This window comes from Antechinus flavipes, chromosome 4, assembly GCF_016432865.1.
Source record: "Antechinus flavipes isolate AdamAnt ecotype Samford, QLD, Australia chromosome 4, AdamAnt_v2, whole genome shotgun sequence".
NCBI classification, from domain to species: domain Eukaryota; kingdom Metazoa; phylum Chordata; class Mammalia; order Dasyuromorphia; family Dasyuridae; genus Antechinus; species Antechinus flavipes.
Window position 1 is genome coordinate 356664888 of NC_067401.1, and position 16525 is coordinate 356681412.

The 16525-nt window shown below is 33.6% G+C and overlaps 1 protein-coding gene across 3 annotated transcripts in view; it reads right to left on the reverse strand.

Annotated features, from left to right (window-relative positions):
• Positions 1-16525, reverse strand: part of PDE10A (phosphodiesterase 10A) — an 815835-nt gene that overhangs the window by 263883 nt on the left and 535427 nt on the right. The window lies entirely within an intron of this gene.

The window sequence follows — 16525 nt, forward strand, 5'->3', positions numbered from 1 at the left end:
TATGGAATTGTTGAGAAAAGAATGCATAAATATAACAGGAGCTATTTGTGGATATATTTTGGTCAAAGAAACTTCTTTTAGGAAGGTTTTGGATCACCATTTTCAACCATACTATACTGAAATTAAACTGGATTTAGTTCTGAGAAATTTTCATTGCCTTCATGAACAGAATACAATGTTTCCACCTCCAGCTCCTTGTCCTCATTTATGGGAATTCATCAGTGTAACCTTGAGGTTCCCCCTTACTCCAATGTTGAGGCATCTGGGTAGAGGAGTAAAGAGATGATGACTAAGGAGTGGGAGTCACCAACGAGGTCTAAAGATTTCCTCCCCCACCTCAGTCATATCATCCAACCTGCCTGTGTGATTATTTTTAAATCTGTAAGTTTATAGTTTAAAGAATCCATTTGACGACCCTTTTTGAAAACTGGAACAGTTTAGTCTTCATGAACATATCACCTCTCCTACTGACCATCATTTTCTCAAGTTCACTAATAGCATCTCTATAATTCAACTCAATATCTAAGTTTGACATAATTTTTATATGTTTTCAAAAATCATTTTCTAACAATAATATTTGGTAAAGAAGCTTTGTAATGAAGATAAAAAATATGGCCTACCTTCTGCATATTCAGGTTGACTCATGCTTTTTACTGCACATTAATGGTCCAGCAATTCCTACTTTTCTAAAAAGTATTAATGTTACTTCAATAAAATTCTACCAACTTTCATAATAACAGCATCATAAAGTTTTCAAAGCAATATGCATGTATCATTCATTAGACACCATTCATTAGATCTTTACCTCAAGTTTGTGATGTGGGGTACTATGGCAACTGTTATTCAAATTTCACAGTTAAAGAAAGTCTCATAAAGCTATTTGAGGCAGGACTCAAAAGCCAGGATACTTATGACTCCAAATCCAGCACCCTTTCCATTGTATCTACATCAAGTCCTTGGCCACATGAATCCTTTCTCTCTCCATTCCCTACCAACGATACAGATTGCTTATTTTGTCATACTTAATATTATCAAAGTTGGAGCTAACATACATTTATATTCTGGCTATTTGGAAATAGGGGATTGGGGACAGATGTAGCAAAACTCATCCCTCCCATACTTAGCTCTACTGAGGAAAGTGGGCCCTCTTTATTAATAGAATAGGGCCCTTGAACTCTTCATTGGAAAAGGGGCAGGGAGAATACCTCTCATTGACAGAGCTTGTTATACATATACATATACATATACTGTCTCAGACCTCAATGGGTCTGAGTTGACTCTGGTTTCCTCATGCTGCCTTTCTTTTCTGGAGTAATAAACCATAGAAAGAGATTCTGCTATCAGGTTGATTAGTGTTTAATTATCTTTTCTTTAAAAAAAAAGTACTCTACTAGAATTTGGAGATTCCACAAAACCTCACATACAACTAATCCCAAGTAGAGTCCCAACTAGAGGCAGATATTAAGTTAGGAAGATTTCAAGATTGTATATTTCTGTGAACCTTTAACAGTTTTATGACAATGCCTCTATTTCCTAAGTCCTACAAGAGAAATAATAGCATCTACCTTATAGGATTGTTATATGAGGAGCAAAAGAGAAAATAGATATAAAATGCTTAGCTCAATACCTAGCACATAAATGGGTGCTTAATAAATCCTTATTTGCTTTTTTCCCCACCTGGACTAAAAGACATCTCTATTACCCTTGTCCTTTCAGAAATAATTGTGTTTCCTATATTTTTAGGATTTCTTAAGAATCATGTTTTCATTGTTTACTGTTAATAATTTTTATATGTTTTCAAAAGTCATTTTCTAAGAATAATATTTGGTAAAGAAGCTTCGTAATGAAGATAAAAACTATGGCCTACCTTCTGTATATTCAAGTTCACTAACAAAGGATGAAAGACAGAAATGAACAGACATGGTTCAGTTTATAACATCATATGCAAAAGAGTACTGGCTACTATTTTGAATGGAAGCTTTCCAAAAACAGGGCAAGTTCATTTAATTTATAAAGCAATATTCTAGTATTATAACTGAGTCTCTGTACATTTAGAGATGCTCCCTTTGTCAAAAGTTGTTATCAAACTTAATAGCTGCCAAATTATAGTACTAACGGTTTACCTTAAAATAGGTTAAGAAAGTTTGAAAAAATATCTATCCTTATTCACAATTCTTTACCCAGCAACCAATGAGAGTAAAACGGGGAAGAACAAACAAGCCATATAGGGTCCATTTGAAACTTAAATCAGCTGGCTAAAACATCCCATGATATGTTCTATGCCTTCCAAATGTAACTTTATAAAGTCTTCTTAAATCTATACTTTACTGTAAGTAAACACATTATTCTTTAATACTTGCTGCAGGTTATATGAGAGGTAAAAAAAAAAAAGCCCACATATACTTCATGTTTCTCAATAATAGTCAACTCATAAGGGAAGCTGAGGCTCACATTAACCTGTTAAGTTCACTCCTCAAGTCTAGGTGCAAAAAAAGTTATATATCAATCAAATATTTTCAATGAAATAGGAAATTTCCCACTCAAGGAATTTTACATAGAATTTCTTAATTTTATCTTTTTCTTAAGTGTAGAGGGCTGAAACTCTTGAGTCATTGCACTGAGGATGGTTCAAGCACTTAGGGCTAATTACTGATTGGACAATACTCTATGGGAATGTGCTTGGAGAATGGCCCTTCCCACTATCCTGTGCTGGCTCGATAATCGGTGTATACAGAGAATTGTAGGAGGTACTAGGGGGTACAGTAAGACTAGCCAGAGTCACTTTGGTGGTTGAGGAAGGAGGAGATTGTGGAGAATCTGCTTCCATCCTAGGTGCCAGGGTGCTAGCGCGGTCATCAGCCTTAAGTCACAGCTTCTATATTAAAAAATCACAGCATCTCATATTCTCAGAAAAGCTAAGAAGAATTGTTCTTTATTATAAAGATAAATAAAATGAAAAATTCTAATTTTAAGTTTAGGTTGTTTGGCATTTTTTACTTATATACCTTTAAATATTAAAAAAAAGATTAGTTTATATGGTAAAACTATTTATTTACCTTATTGAGATTTCTTAATACTTTCCTCAAAGTTCATATGTCAAATTTATCTGCTCAATTTAAATGTGCACAAGGAAGTTAGTTAATTTTTGTGGGGATGAGGTAATTCTACCTTCAGAAGAAATTTTAAATGTTAAGTGTTCATTCCAGACTGTCACAGAAGATGCAGATTCTCAGATAGCAAGTGAAGGATTTTTCCCCTTTTTAACATATTAGAACAGACTAATAAGTAAATGTATTAAAAGAGCATTCTTTAAAAGATAATTTTGTTCCATTTTATGATAATAGATTTAATGATACATGGATGAAGTATAATTGAATTGCATTTTGATAATTAAAAAAGTAAAGATATCTAAAAGTGACAAGTTTTTGGATAGTCTTTATTTTTTACATTATCACTAAAATTTTTCACTTTTTTTTTGCTTTTGAGCAAGTTATTTAACTCCCGTGGGTCTTAACTGTCTTCATAAAATTAGAGGATTGGACTACATGGTTTCTACAATCCTATAACTTTTTGTTAAGATTTATATATAAAATATTAAAATTGTGTTTAATCTCACCAATATGTACAAATGCATAGGATATAGAATATAGAAGAATGTATTGTCATTGATCTAAACGAAACAGAATAGGAATGCATATAATATCTACTCTTTTAGTTATAAATTTGCTGTACTGTGACATTTAATTTGAGGCTTCATGTGTGATCTTTGTAATTTAATGATTCACAGAAAGATAATCTCTAGAGTGGAAGGGTCCACTGGACATTAAATACAGCAAAAAGGATACAATCCCTAGAGAATGTGTGATTATCAGCCAACTTATCCAAAAAGATCTCTGTCCAAGCAGCTTGAAGAGTCTGGCCTTTTAGTTCTAATCTGTTGTTGTGACGATGTGTCTATCACACATTTCTGGCCTACTTATTCTACTCACTTGTGTGAGTTGGTGATATTTAAACTTAACATTGCTACAGCAAAGTATTTAAAGTGTTAGAATAAATGTAGGCATATTACTACTAAATCTCAATTCACCAGGCAGAATTCCCCCATCAATTCCAATCCTTCATCTCCTTCAAGAAGGGTTTAGCTAGCTTTCAGCCAGTTCATAGTACTTTAACTGAAGCAATTGGGATTACATTACTTGCCCAGGGTCACATAGCTAGGAAGTATTAAATATCTGAGATCAGATTTGAAGTCAGGTCCAGGTCCTGATTTCAGGGGTGATGCTCTATCCACTGCCCCACCTATTTGTCCTCAGTTCACAGTATTTTTAATTGACTTCCATAAGTTTATAATTAAACCATACATCAATAAAATGAACTTCTTTTGGCAATGAAAATCATCCTTTCACTACAATACCTAGGTTCCTTCATGGTTATTATCCATAGAGATCAACTTTCCCATAATGATTAGGCTGATACTGTCCTATCCCTCAGCCCAGGAAAAGACTGATCCCTCATGATTGAGGTCTGAACCTGGGAGTAGACTTCCCCCAGATTAGGATCAGACTAGATCTATCTGTAGGAATCAGGGAAAGGAAGGGAAGATTAGAACCAAGACTTGATGATAGACTTTGACAAAGGGAATGTATATACTGCTGGCACTTTTCCCATTCATCACCTTCACTTTTTAAAAAAATCTTGAAGAATATGGTTTAAATGTTTCTCCCCAATAAAATTCTGGAACTGGTGATGTGTTTTGAATATTCCTTCTCTCTGTTTTATCTCTACCTGCAATTAACAGCATTTTGCTCCTAAGTTTTCATGTCCTTTAAGTCTTATTTTTTTTTTATTTCATATATTTCTTGAAAAGCATTTTTCCTTTACATGAAAATCCATCATTAATTGTGATTGGTGTATATTTAATGCCTTTATATATTTAGCCAATTCCAGGAAAAATAAAATGGTAGATAGAAAGCAATGACTAGAAAAATATACATTTTAAAAAAATAATTAGAATCTAAATCTCTGTCCCAATATCAAGAATTTTCCTAACTTGGGAGTTCTGAGCTGTGATTACTTTGTTAAAACTTGTTTTCTATTTTTTTTTTTAAATTGTACATAAACTTCTGAAGTTAGCAAAGAAAGTTATACATGTGGATAGTCATTTGCTCCAGGCTGGAAGTGAGTTCAACTATTAGATCTGGGCATGGCTGCTCAAATCAAAGGGACCTCAGGCAAAATTCCAGCCTCAGAAGGAAAGGGAAGTTATGGAAAGGTGGGAACTAATGAAAAGTATATGTTCAAACTTTCTAGATGGAGAAGAAGAAAAGTGGCCTGGAGTAGAATCAACTCCTCCTTTGCTTCATGGCATCACCTATTGACTACAGAACAAATGGCCAGCTCCACTCCACTGGAGAAGTCAGGCAGGAAGTTAATTATCTCCCTAGCTAAAGGGGAATAATTCCCTTATTGCAAGAACCATCAGGCAATAATGTCAGTAATGTCCCCCTTTCTATAGACATCTTTAAAAAAAAAGATAAACTCAGAACTTGGCATGAGAATTATGTCCCTATAAAACACATTTTATAAATGGTTATTAGGTTCACATGTAGATCTATTTAAGATGCAAAAGATGGAAACATCATAGACCAAAGTGCACCATAATAGAATTAATATAAATAGAAAAGAGGAAGAGGGAAAAGAGAAATAAGAGGATAAGATTGGGTGGAGGTGAGGAAGACGAAGTTTGGGAAGAGTGTCTAGTGGGGAAGTAGCCAATAGACAGATGTACTATAAGTGTAAGTTAATTTAACATACATTAAGGGCCTAGCTTTGAGCCTACCATTAGTAACATTGTCTCTATAAGATACGATGTTCAAATGTTCAAATGTCACTAAAGTTGGATACTATTACTATTATAATATTAAAATCATTGAATATTTCATTTTAGATTAAAACATTTAAAAGTATGAGAAGAGAGATATATCAATATATTCTTCTTTTAGATAATCAATGAATGAAAATCCTACAAACACACTCAAAGGATTTTAGTGTTTGGGGTGGGGGGGCGGGGAAGCAATCCATTCTAATCTACCATAGATGTCTTTGTTTGGAATCACATTTAGAGGACACATAATATCCCACATATTCTTAGAGCACTTTCAGGTTTGCACAACAATTTGTTTACATTAAAGGCAAGATGGATGGCAGACTGGCTTTGAAGTGACATGTGATACTTGGGTCACTGTGGACAAGTTATTTTATATTTCTTTGTCCTAGACAATTCTCTTAAGACTAAGGCACTGGGAAAGAAGTTTCTCTGATCCTTACAATCACAGGTATACACATATACATACACACACACACATACATACACACATATACACATAGTTTCTCATCTTTGTTAGATATCAAGTACAGATACTTTTATTCCCATTTTATGTATTAAAAAAGTGAAGCTTTCTCAGTCACATAGATAAAATCTCCGAGGATCAGTAACTTTCCACTACATAACACTTATCTCTCTGCACAACCCCTCCCCCCCTCCCCCCATTAAGATGCTGGAAGATAGGTAGTAGGTGTGAATAAAAAGTAATAATGTACATTTTGAAATGTGGACTATGGAATCAATATTATTACATTATATGTTCCCAATATTTAATATTAATATTTAATATAAACACTTTTTGTGACCTACTTGTTTACTCATGTTTCATTATGCTGCTAATTAATTTAATTACAGAATTCCAAATATAGCATTCTTGACAAGTGATCATCTAGTCCTTATTGGTGACCTTCAGGAAGGGTAAATTCCCTATTTCCCAATTAATGCATTCAACAATGGACTAATTTTTTGGGACTTTTCCCCACATATTAAATCAAATTAAGCCAAACCTTCCCATCTATAATTGTACACTTCCCCCCTCATTTCTCTGGGATGAAGAGCAAGACCGATTTCTTGTCTATTTGATAGTCTTTCAAATAACATGTCTTGCACTTTCTCTACATTTCTCATGGACTAACATCCTTAGCTCTTTCTTTTTTTTTCCCCCCCTGAAGCAATTGAGGATAAGAGACTTGCCCAGGATCACAGAGCTGGTAAGTGTTAAATGTCTGAGACCAGATTTGAACTCAGGTCCTCCTGCCTTCAGGGCTGGTACTCAATCCACTGCACCACCTAGCTGCCCCCAATCCCCAGTTGTTTTTTTTTTTAACCATTCTTCAGAGAATATTCTAGCTGCTTCTCCTTTCCTCCCATCCCTGCTTCCTCTCTGCCTTGTCTTGAAATGAAGATAATAATTAATAAATAATGATAAAAATAATTAACAAATATTAATAAATATTACAAATGTGATCTTTTTATTCTAAACACAAAGACTTCTCTTAAAGTAGTCTCATGCTACATAAGCTTTCTTGACTGATATTGCATAAACTGAACCCTGCTGTCTACTAGATCTCTAAGATGATTTTCTTCAAATAAGGTACTATGCATATACACTCTCCCCACCTTGTACTTGTATAATTGATTTTTAATACAAATGTAGACATTTAAATTTACAGCTATTATAGACCCTATCCCAATATTATCCATTAAAACCTTTTTGTATCCTGATTGTCCTCCAAGATGCTTACTGCTTTTTCCCATATGTAAATTTAATTAGCAAATTTCTTAGCACTGACAAAAATGCTGAGATTCTTATCATCTTCTTCATTTACAGATCAGGAAACAAAGCAATAGCCAAGTAATACAGAATGGCACAAGTGTTAGAATCCTTACAAAGTGATAAATCAGTTGCCTAATTTAGCATGGTACTTAGCAAATTCTCTAGCTCACTAATGTATTTAAGTACTTAATGGAGTTCACACTTTTGGGAGATTCACAAGTCAGTATTCAGTATGAGATTCACAAGTCAGAAACCCACTCTCAGATCCCATAATCCCACTCTCTCAGAGGAGGAATCAGATAAGAATGGAGTTAAGTACAATTCTGAGTGTGCTACTTCACAGCAGGAGAAATTAGATCATTCTACATCTCATGACCCTCACCTCTCAATTAACCTTCATGTGTGGAAGAAGAAGGGGGAGGGAGAGAGGTGAACACAATCAGTATCTCCTGTGAAGCAGAATATGACAAGATTAGAAAAGGCATGAAGGCAAAAAATGAAGGAGAAGATATATCTGATTTTATAAATGCATATCCTGTGATTGAAGAGCTCGACTCTTTAGGTCAAAAAGGGAGAAGATACACTCCTTTTAATTTGGAAAAAATTAAGGATTTAAAAAAAGGTTGCACTCTTTATGGGGCTACATCATCTTATATTAAGATGTTACTAGATAATTTGTCTTATGAAATTTTAACCCCGAATAATTGGAAATCCATAGCTAGAACATGTTTAGGGAATCTAGACAAAATTTGGGCTTTCAGAGTATCATGAATTATGTAGGATGCAAGCCCAATACAATAGGCAAACAGAGCTATTGGACAAATCACTTTTGACCAACTAGCTGGTGAATATCAGTATGCAGAGAATTCAGAACAGATTTATTATCCCATAACAGTGTATGAGCAAATTTCTAAGGCTGCAATAAAAGCTTGGAATTCCCTCCCTGGACAGAAGGATGGAAGTAAAGCTTTTACAAAAATAGAGCAAGGTCCCAATGAACCTTTTGCAGATTTTGTGGGACATTTGCAAACAGCTGTAATAAGAACCATTGGAGATAATGCAGCTACAGAAATAATGACCAGACATCTGGCTAAGGAAAATGCCAATGAGGTTTGCAAAAGAATTATATGGAGACTACACAACGATGCTCCTTTAGAGGATATCATAAGGTGCTGTGCCACAGTAGGCACAAATGCTTATTATGCCCAAACTATGATGAACATGGGAAGACAGGGTCCCTCTTGGCAAGGGACTTCTAGAGAGAATTGTCAATGTTTTCAGTGTGGAAAAGTTGGACATCTTAGAGCTCAGTGTAAATATAGAGACAGAGTGAGAGGACAGGATGAGAGAATAAAACCCAAAACCCCATGTCCAAAATACAACCAAGGCTTTCACTGGGCCTCTGAATATAGATTGACTCAGGGAAATGAGAGGCGGGGCCCAGCTTCAGAACCCCAAGTGGGGCAAGATGCCAGCTGAGGTTACACCTAGAGAGTCTTTAGAAATTCAATAGTAAGATATGATCAATCAGCCAAAAGGCAATCAGAGGGGAAAAGGGGATTGCAATTAGGAAAAACAGAGTTGTATGCAGTAGAGACTACTGAGATATCCCCTGGAGAGGTGAAATCTGTTCCTGTCCAGCCTATGGATCCCTTGCCTCCAGGCACAATAGGCTTGACCATTTCAACTCTTGAGAGTGCTTACAAAACAGTGGTCATCCACACACTGATGTGGGAAACTGGAGAATGTGTAGCTAATATCCCAGTCACTAACACAGGTAGACAACCTGTGATTTATCAACCAGGAGAAGTAGTAGCATCATGCTTACTTACTGTTTCATACCCCTAATAGACAATGTGATGATAGTTGTCCAGATTCTGACTTCAAGCAGCAGAGTCCAGGAATATTTTAGACTGCAGCTGTGACAGATGACTGACCTATGCTCACTATTTATGTGGATGGAATACCATTAAAAGGATTGGTAGACACGGGTACAGATCATACTGTCATTAGAGGTGCCAGCTGGCCCAATCACTGGCCAAAGATTAAGGCAGACACCTATATGTCTGGTGTAGGAGGATCAATAGCAGCAAAAGTTAGTGCTGCCCCTATGAGATGGACTTTTGAAGGCAAAACAGGAGTTTTTACTCCTTTTATAGTTGAAAAAATCCCCATCAATCTGTGGGGAAGAGACATTTTATAGCAGATAGGATTACAATTAAGAACTTCGGATTTTTAGGCAGGGCTGCTGTTGAAGGCTTGCCAGCACTCTCACCAGTTTCTATTCAGTGAAAAACTGATATATCAGTGTGGGAAGAACAGTGGTCCTTAACAAGAGATAAAATTCAGGCCTTAGTAGATATAGTGCAAGAGCAACTTGACCAAGGACAGTTACAACCTTCTCTAAGTCCTTGGAATTCTCCAGTATTCATTATAAAAAAGAAATCTGGAAAATGGAAGATGTTGACTGATTTTAAAAAGGTAAATGAACAGATGGAAACTATGGGAACTCTTCAGCCTGGACTTCCATCTCCTACTCAGTTGCCTAGAGAATGGCCTCTTTGGGTTATAGACATCAAGGATTGTTTCTATTCTATCCCTCTAGATAAGGAGGATATGAAAAGATTTGCCTTTTCAGTGCCCAGTGTTAATTTAGCTGAGCCTTATAAAAGATAAGAATGGACAATTTTGCCACAGGGAATGAAAAATAGCCCTACTATGTGCCAAATGTATATTGCTGCTGCTCTTACTCCAGTAAGAAAAGCATTTCCAAAAGTAATATTGTTACATTATATGGATGATATTTTGGAGTGATTATTGATCTGAACTAATATTAAGGCTGCCTCTCGAAAACCTCCCCAAGAAACTTGCTCCCAGAGAGTACCATTATATTATATTAAAGAAGAGACCACCACGCACAAGAGCATTGGACATGAAATCTAGGAAGGCCTGAGTTCAAATTTAGTCTCTGACATTTACTACCTGTGTGATTCCAGGCAAGTCACTTAACCTGCTTGCCTCAGTTTACTTATCTGTAAAATGGGAATAATGTCACTTATCTCCCAAAATTGTTCTGAGAGCAAAATATTAAAACAATTAATCATAAAGAACTTAGCATCATGCCTGACAAATAATAAGCATCATATATTTTTTTTTTTTTTGCCTAAAAAAAAAAAAAGGTTAAGGTAGTAAATTACTAGGGGAACTTCAAAAGCAATCAAGATGTAAAGTATATCTTTCATGTTTGGGGAACTTCAAAAGCAATCAAGATGTAAAGTCTATCTTTCATGTTTTTCCACTATACTACACCAGAGAAGACACAGTGGGCACACTGTTTTAGATAGGACTAAATCTGAAATAATAATTTCAAACCAACAAATTATTTATATCCTCAGCTAAATATAGGAATGGTTAGAAGAAAAATACACCTACATATTTTCATTCATTGACATGATTTTCATTGTCTTGCATATAAAGTGGGCCATAGACATAAAAGTCAAATCAGTCAATATTTCCTGAAACTTGTTATGTACCACGTATGACCTAGGTACTGTGGGGTAGATAAAAATAGCAGAAAACATGGTTTTTACCAAGTGGAAAATTGTACTCTTATTAAAAGTTTATACTAATACAAATATGCATTATAGCAATATAAATGGCAAGGGGAGGTTTTATTATAATAAAGTATAGGCTAAAATTAATACTTCAAGTCAGATTATGATTCTATCATAAATAAACTAATTGGCAAAATGACAAATATTAAATGATTTTAAACTTCATTTATGTCAGGATGTTTTTCCATGTAAGCTGGATAAATTTTTTTCTTCATTTATTGACATGAACTACCCTACCCTTTCGTGATATTAATCAATAAACATATAAGTACTTACCATGTGTTAGGCATTTTGCTAAGTGCTTATAGTCATTAGAAATTATTAAAAGATTTAACAAATAAGAGAATATTCTAAAAGGGTTCATTTTATTATAAAATTGAAATCCTAGGCAAGAAATTATTTTCTTCACATAAAGAAAAGACATTCTTAAATTTATTACATCCAAATTTTTCATAGCTCTAAACAGTGATGGAACAATGCTAACACAATAAGTATATGCACTGATTCTATTAATTTTTAAAATGTGTGTATGTATAAAGAGAAATGAGAAAGAGACAAAAATAGAGACAGAAGAGAAAAAGAGACAGAGAATTCTTGCTTCATATCAATCACTATATGAAAGGATTATCTTTCTATTGAGCTCAAGATGCAGAGATTTCACATGAGGGATATTCTGTTAAGTCTAGGCAAATGACTAAAATGACAATAAATTAACAAAAGCAACTCATAATTCTTCTCCAAAAGGAAAAAAAAAACCTGCAATCTGACATTCTTCAAAATATATATAAAACTCATTTCAAAAACATGAAAAACTGTAAATTCAGAGAAATAAAATTTAATAAATAAATAATGAAACAGATTTTATTCCTTAAATAAAAAATTTCTAGCTATTTTCACATAAAAGTAGTGCCATGTTTTTCTGAAAATATTTGGGTTCGAGGACATGATGAAATCACAATAAGAATTTATTTTTAAAAATTAAGCCATACATTTAAAGAGAGAAGTGATGGTTTCCCCATAAAATGACAAGACAATGAATATCAACCTATTCTGCAGTTCTCATGGTTGTTGCTGGACTCTAGTTGTTCTATCTACTAAGCTTTGTGAGGGGGAGAGGGAGAAGGAAAGCCCCTCTTCTTGAAAAGAGTAGGCTGTCAATTCTACAGCCAGAGGTTATAAAACCCATGTCATTACAAAACCCAGTGTTTCCAAGCTAAGATTGTTCCTTTTTTCACTTTTATATCTAGAGTTGAGATCATACTATATGACCAACATAATTACCTGACATCGGATTAGAAATTACCATAATCTTTTCTGGTTTGAATCTGTGATTCAACAGAAAAAAAAAAAAAAAAAAAAAAAAGAATGACTCCAAGGTTATTGTTCTCCACTGGTCTTGCCTGGAATGATGAGAAAATCTCATCCTAAATAAATTATGATTTGCTTAAGAGCCTAAAAGTCATGAAAAAAAATTACAGCTTAAATGAAGAAAATTCACTAGACTGAAAAGTCATGCAAGCATTCCTATAAAACCACAACTCCAGCACTCAGATCCTTCATGAAGATTTTAACACACTCATATGGTTCAGATAGTAGTGAAAAAACACTGAAACAAACAAAAAATGGTTAATTAAAAACTTGACCATAAATGTACAAATTAAAAGAGTATACTAATTAGAATTATTGTCAAGTAGTCACTAAATACTTGCAAGTCAATAAAATTCAACATACATTTTTAAATCAAGATCTTAGTTTATTGATGTTTTTAAAGTATAAAACTAGGTAAAACAAAATGTAGCCATTTCTTCCTGTGAGTTTTCTTTCAAGCATATGTTAAGATCAATAATAGACAAAAGAGAAATAACGACTCAATAGTTTTTCAACTATCCATATCAATGTAAAAATAAAACATGAAAAATGCCTGTCAATAGTGTTTGCCGTTGTCATAGGCAATGTCCAGTGATGAATCCAAATGAAATAGGGCTTCTCTCTAGATGATGAGGCCCATCAAATCAGAAGAGTCAAGTTTCAGCTTGCTCCTGAGTGCTATCCAAATCAGATTAAAATGAAATTGGAAAAGATTTAATAAATAAAATTTTAATTTGTGGTTTTCCAAGTAAATGTTTGTCTCATAAGGATCTCTTTCTATTTGAGTTTGATACTACTACTTCAAATATTCCTATTAGTGGATAATAATTTGCTGATTGTATAAAATTCTCAAAATCAGAGGAAGGGGGGGGGGAACAGAAACAAAGACAGAGAGTGCTTGCTTCCTTATAAATCTCTATATGAAAGGTTTATCTTTCTATTCTATTTCTATCAGGTATCAATTTCACAAATGGCCTAACAATCCATCTGGGAAATTCCAAATAAATAAAAAGATTGACTACTGTCCATATTTTGGTGTATAGTTAGATGAGCAATCATTTCAGATAATTCATCCATACTTATAGTAGCTACTTATAGGAGACAGACATTACAGATGACTAGTAACTGGCCAATTACCAATCAACAAACATTATTAAATTATCTACGTGCGAGAGCTTACACCAAGCATAGCATATAAATACAAAAATGAAGCAATAACTAAGAATATATAAGATATTCATGTATAACATACATAGGATATATGTTAGATACTAGAAAGTGATTAGGAGGGGGACACAATAGAGGGCAACATGTTTCAAAGGAGGGAGTGCTTAAAGAGAGATAGGAATTCCAAGACACTATATCAAAACACTTTTGTTAGCTATTGAGACAATGTACAAAACTTGACATTGGTTTCTTAAGGAAAGCAGTAGCAACACTGATGGTCTTATATCCCAAAGAAATATTAAAGAAGGGAAAGGGACCCGAAGGTGCAAAAATGTTTGTGGCAGCTCTTTTCATAGTGGCTAGAAACTGGAAATTGAATGGATGCCCACCAATGGCTGAATAAATTTTGGTACATGGATGTTATGGAATATTATTATTCTAAGAAATGATCAGGATGAATACAGAGAGGTTTGGAGAGATTTGCATGAACTGATGCTAAGTGAAATGAACAGAACCAGGAGATCATTATACACTTCAAAAACAATACTACATGATGATCAATTCTGATGGATGTGGCTCTCTTCAACAATGAGAAGATTCAAATCAGTTGCAATTGATCTGTATAATGAACAGAACCATCTACACTCAGAGGAAAAACACTGAGAAATGAGTATAAACCACAGCATAGCATTTCCACTCTTTGTTATTGTTTGCTTACATATTTGTTTTTTTTTTTCTCTCAGGTTATTTTTACTTTCTTTTTAAATCCAATTTTTTGTGTATAGCAAGATAACTGTATAAATAATGTATACATATATTTCATTTAACATATACTTTAACATATTTAACATGTACCTGCCATCTAGGGGAGGGGGTGAAGGGAAGGAGGGGAAAAGTTGAAACAGAAGTTTTTGCAAGGATCAATGTTAAAAAATTACCCATGCATATGTTTTATATATAAAAAGCTGTAATACAAAAAAAAAAGAAAGAAAAAGAAAAGAAAAGAAAAGAAAAAAAGAGAATCATGTCACAATTTTTTTTATTATTTATTGTAGATTAGTGTAAGATATTGGTCTAAGTCAAATTTCTGCCATAATGCTTTCCATATTTCCACACAATTCTTGTTAAATAGAAATAGAAAGTTCTACACAGTAAATTAGCAAAAATTACCAAAAAATAGGTATAGTCACTATTGAGAGGACACATCCATACATTTTGTTGGAGCTGTGAATTCATCTAACTTTCCTGTAAAGCAATTTAGAATTCAAAAGAAAGTGACTAAAATACCCAATGTTATACAGATATTACACAAAATCAGTAATAAAAAAGCTCCATGTACATAGGAATAGTCATAACAATAATTTTTTTCAGAATCCAAGAACTAGAAATGATGTGAATGTCCTTTGACTGAAGAATGGTTAAACAAATAAAGTATATAAACATTTATAAATGTGCTATAAGAAACACTGAATATGATGAACACAAAGATGCATAGATCTATATGAACTGATGTTAGTATAATCCTTTTTTTGTATAACAAAATTTGCTTTACAAATATTTCTTTTTATTCTTACAACAAGCTTTGGAGGATAGTTGCTATGATCATTCTCATTTTACAAATTAGGTAACTAAGATAAATAAATGATTAAATAGCTCTTCCAAGTTCACAAACCTAGTGTGTGAAGCAGGATTTGAAATCATGTCTTCCCAACTCCAACTCTATACCTCTATCCAAGGTAATACCTTCCTGCTTCTTAGTAACAACCAGAAAAATAATATATACAATGATCACAAAATTTAAAATGTTTATAAAATATAACAAAAACAATCAGAACCAAATGCTATAATATGTCCCTCATTCCTTTACAAAGACTGAGAACCACAGATGGTGAATACCACTTATAATATGCTAGTTTTATAGGCTTCTTTTTTCTTTCTCTTCTTTATTTTCTTAAAATACTAAGAAATGGTTCTCTGGGCAGAAAATATAAGGAATATAAAAGCAAAACATATCCATAAAATTTTAAGATTACAAGAGTTTTAAGTGTTCAAAAGAGAACAAGATCAATGAGAGCTTTGAGAATGTTACCTGGTTGCTTCACACAAGATAGAATTACATATAGTTTCTTCACAGTCCTAAATCATATCATAATCAGCAGGGATGACTTAAAGTATACTGTTATTCTCACCACTAGACTGATCAAGATAATCATGTCATGTAAAAACCATGTGTAAATATTTCGGAACCATGACCATCTACTTTGCTAAATTATAACTGCCATCTATCTCATGGACAGTTAAAAGTAGTATTAAAAATTTAAAATAATATAGTAAAAGCTGTCTACATAAAAACAATTCAAATACCTGCATCATATAAATTATTTATACTCTCTCAATGACCCAGTTTTCCCATCTAATTACTACTGAATCTCAGTACCCATCTCAATATAGGTAACAGATATTTGATGGAATTTATCAATTTATCATAAACTAATGTCTTCCTCCCTCTCAGGGACAACAACGACCTAAATACTTAGGAAGTGATCAATGTATAACAGATTTGGCAAAATTTTTAGGATAAAACATTTTATAAGGTGGTCATGGATCACATTAAAAAATAACACAGGCAATTAATTGCCTACAAAAAGGGCAGCTTTTTTTTTTCTTTTTAAGAATATTAGAGTAACATTGGAGTAACAGAGTAGCCTTATATAA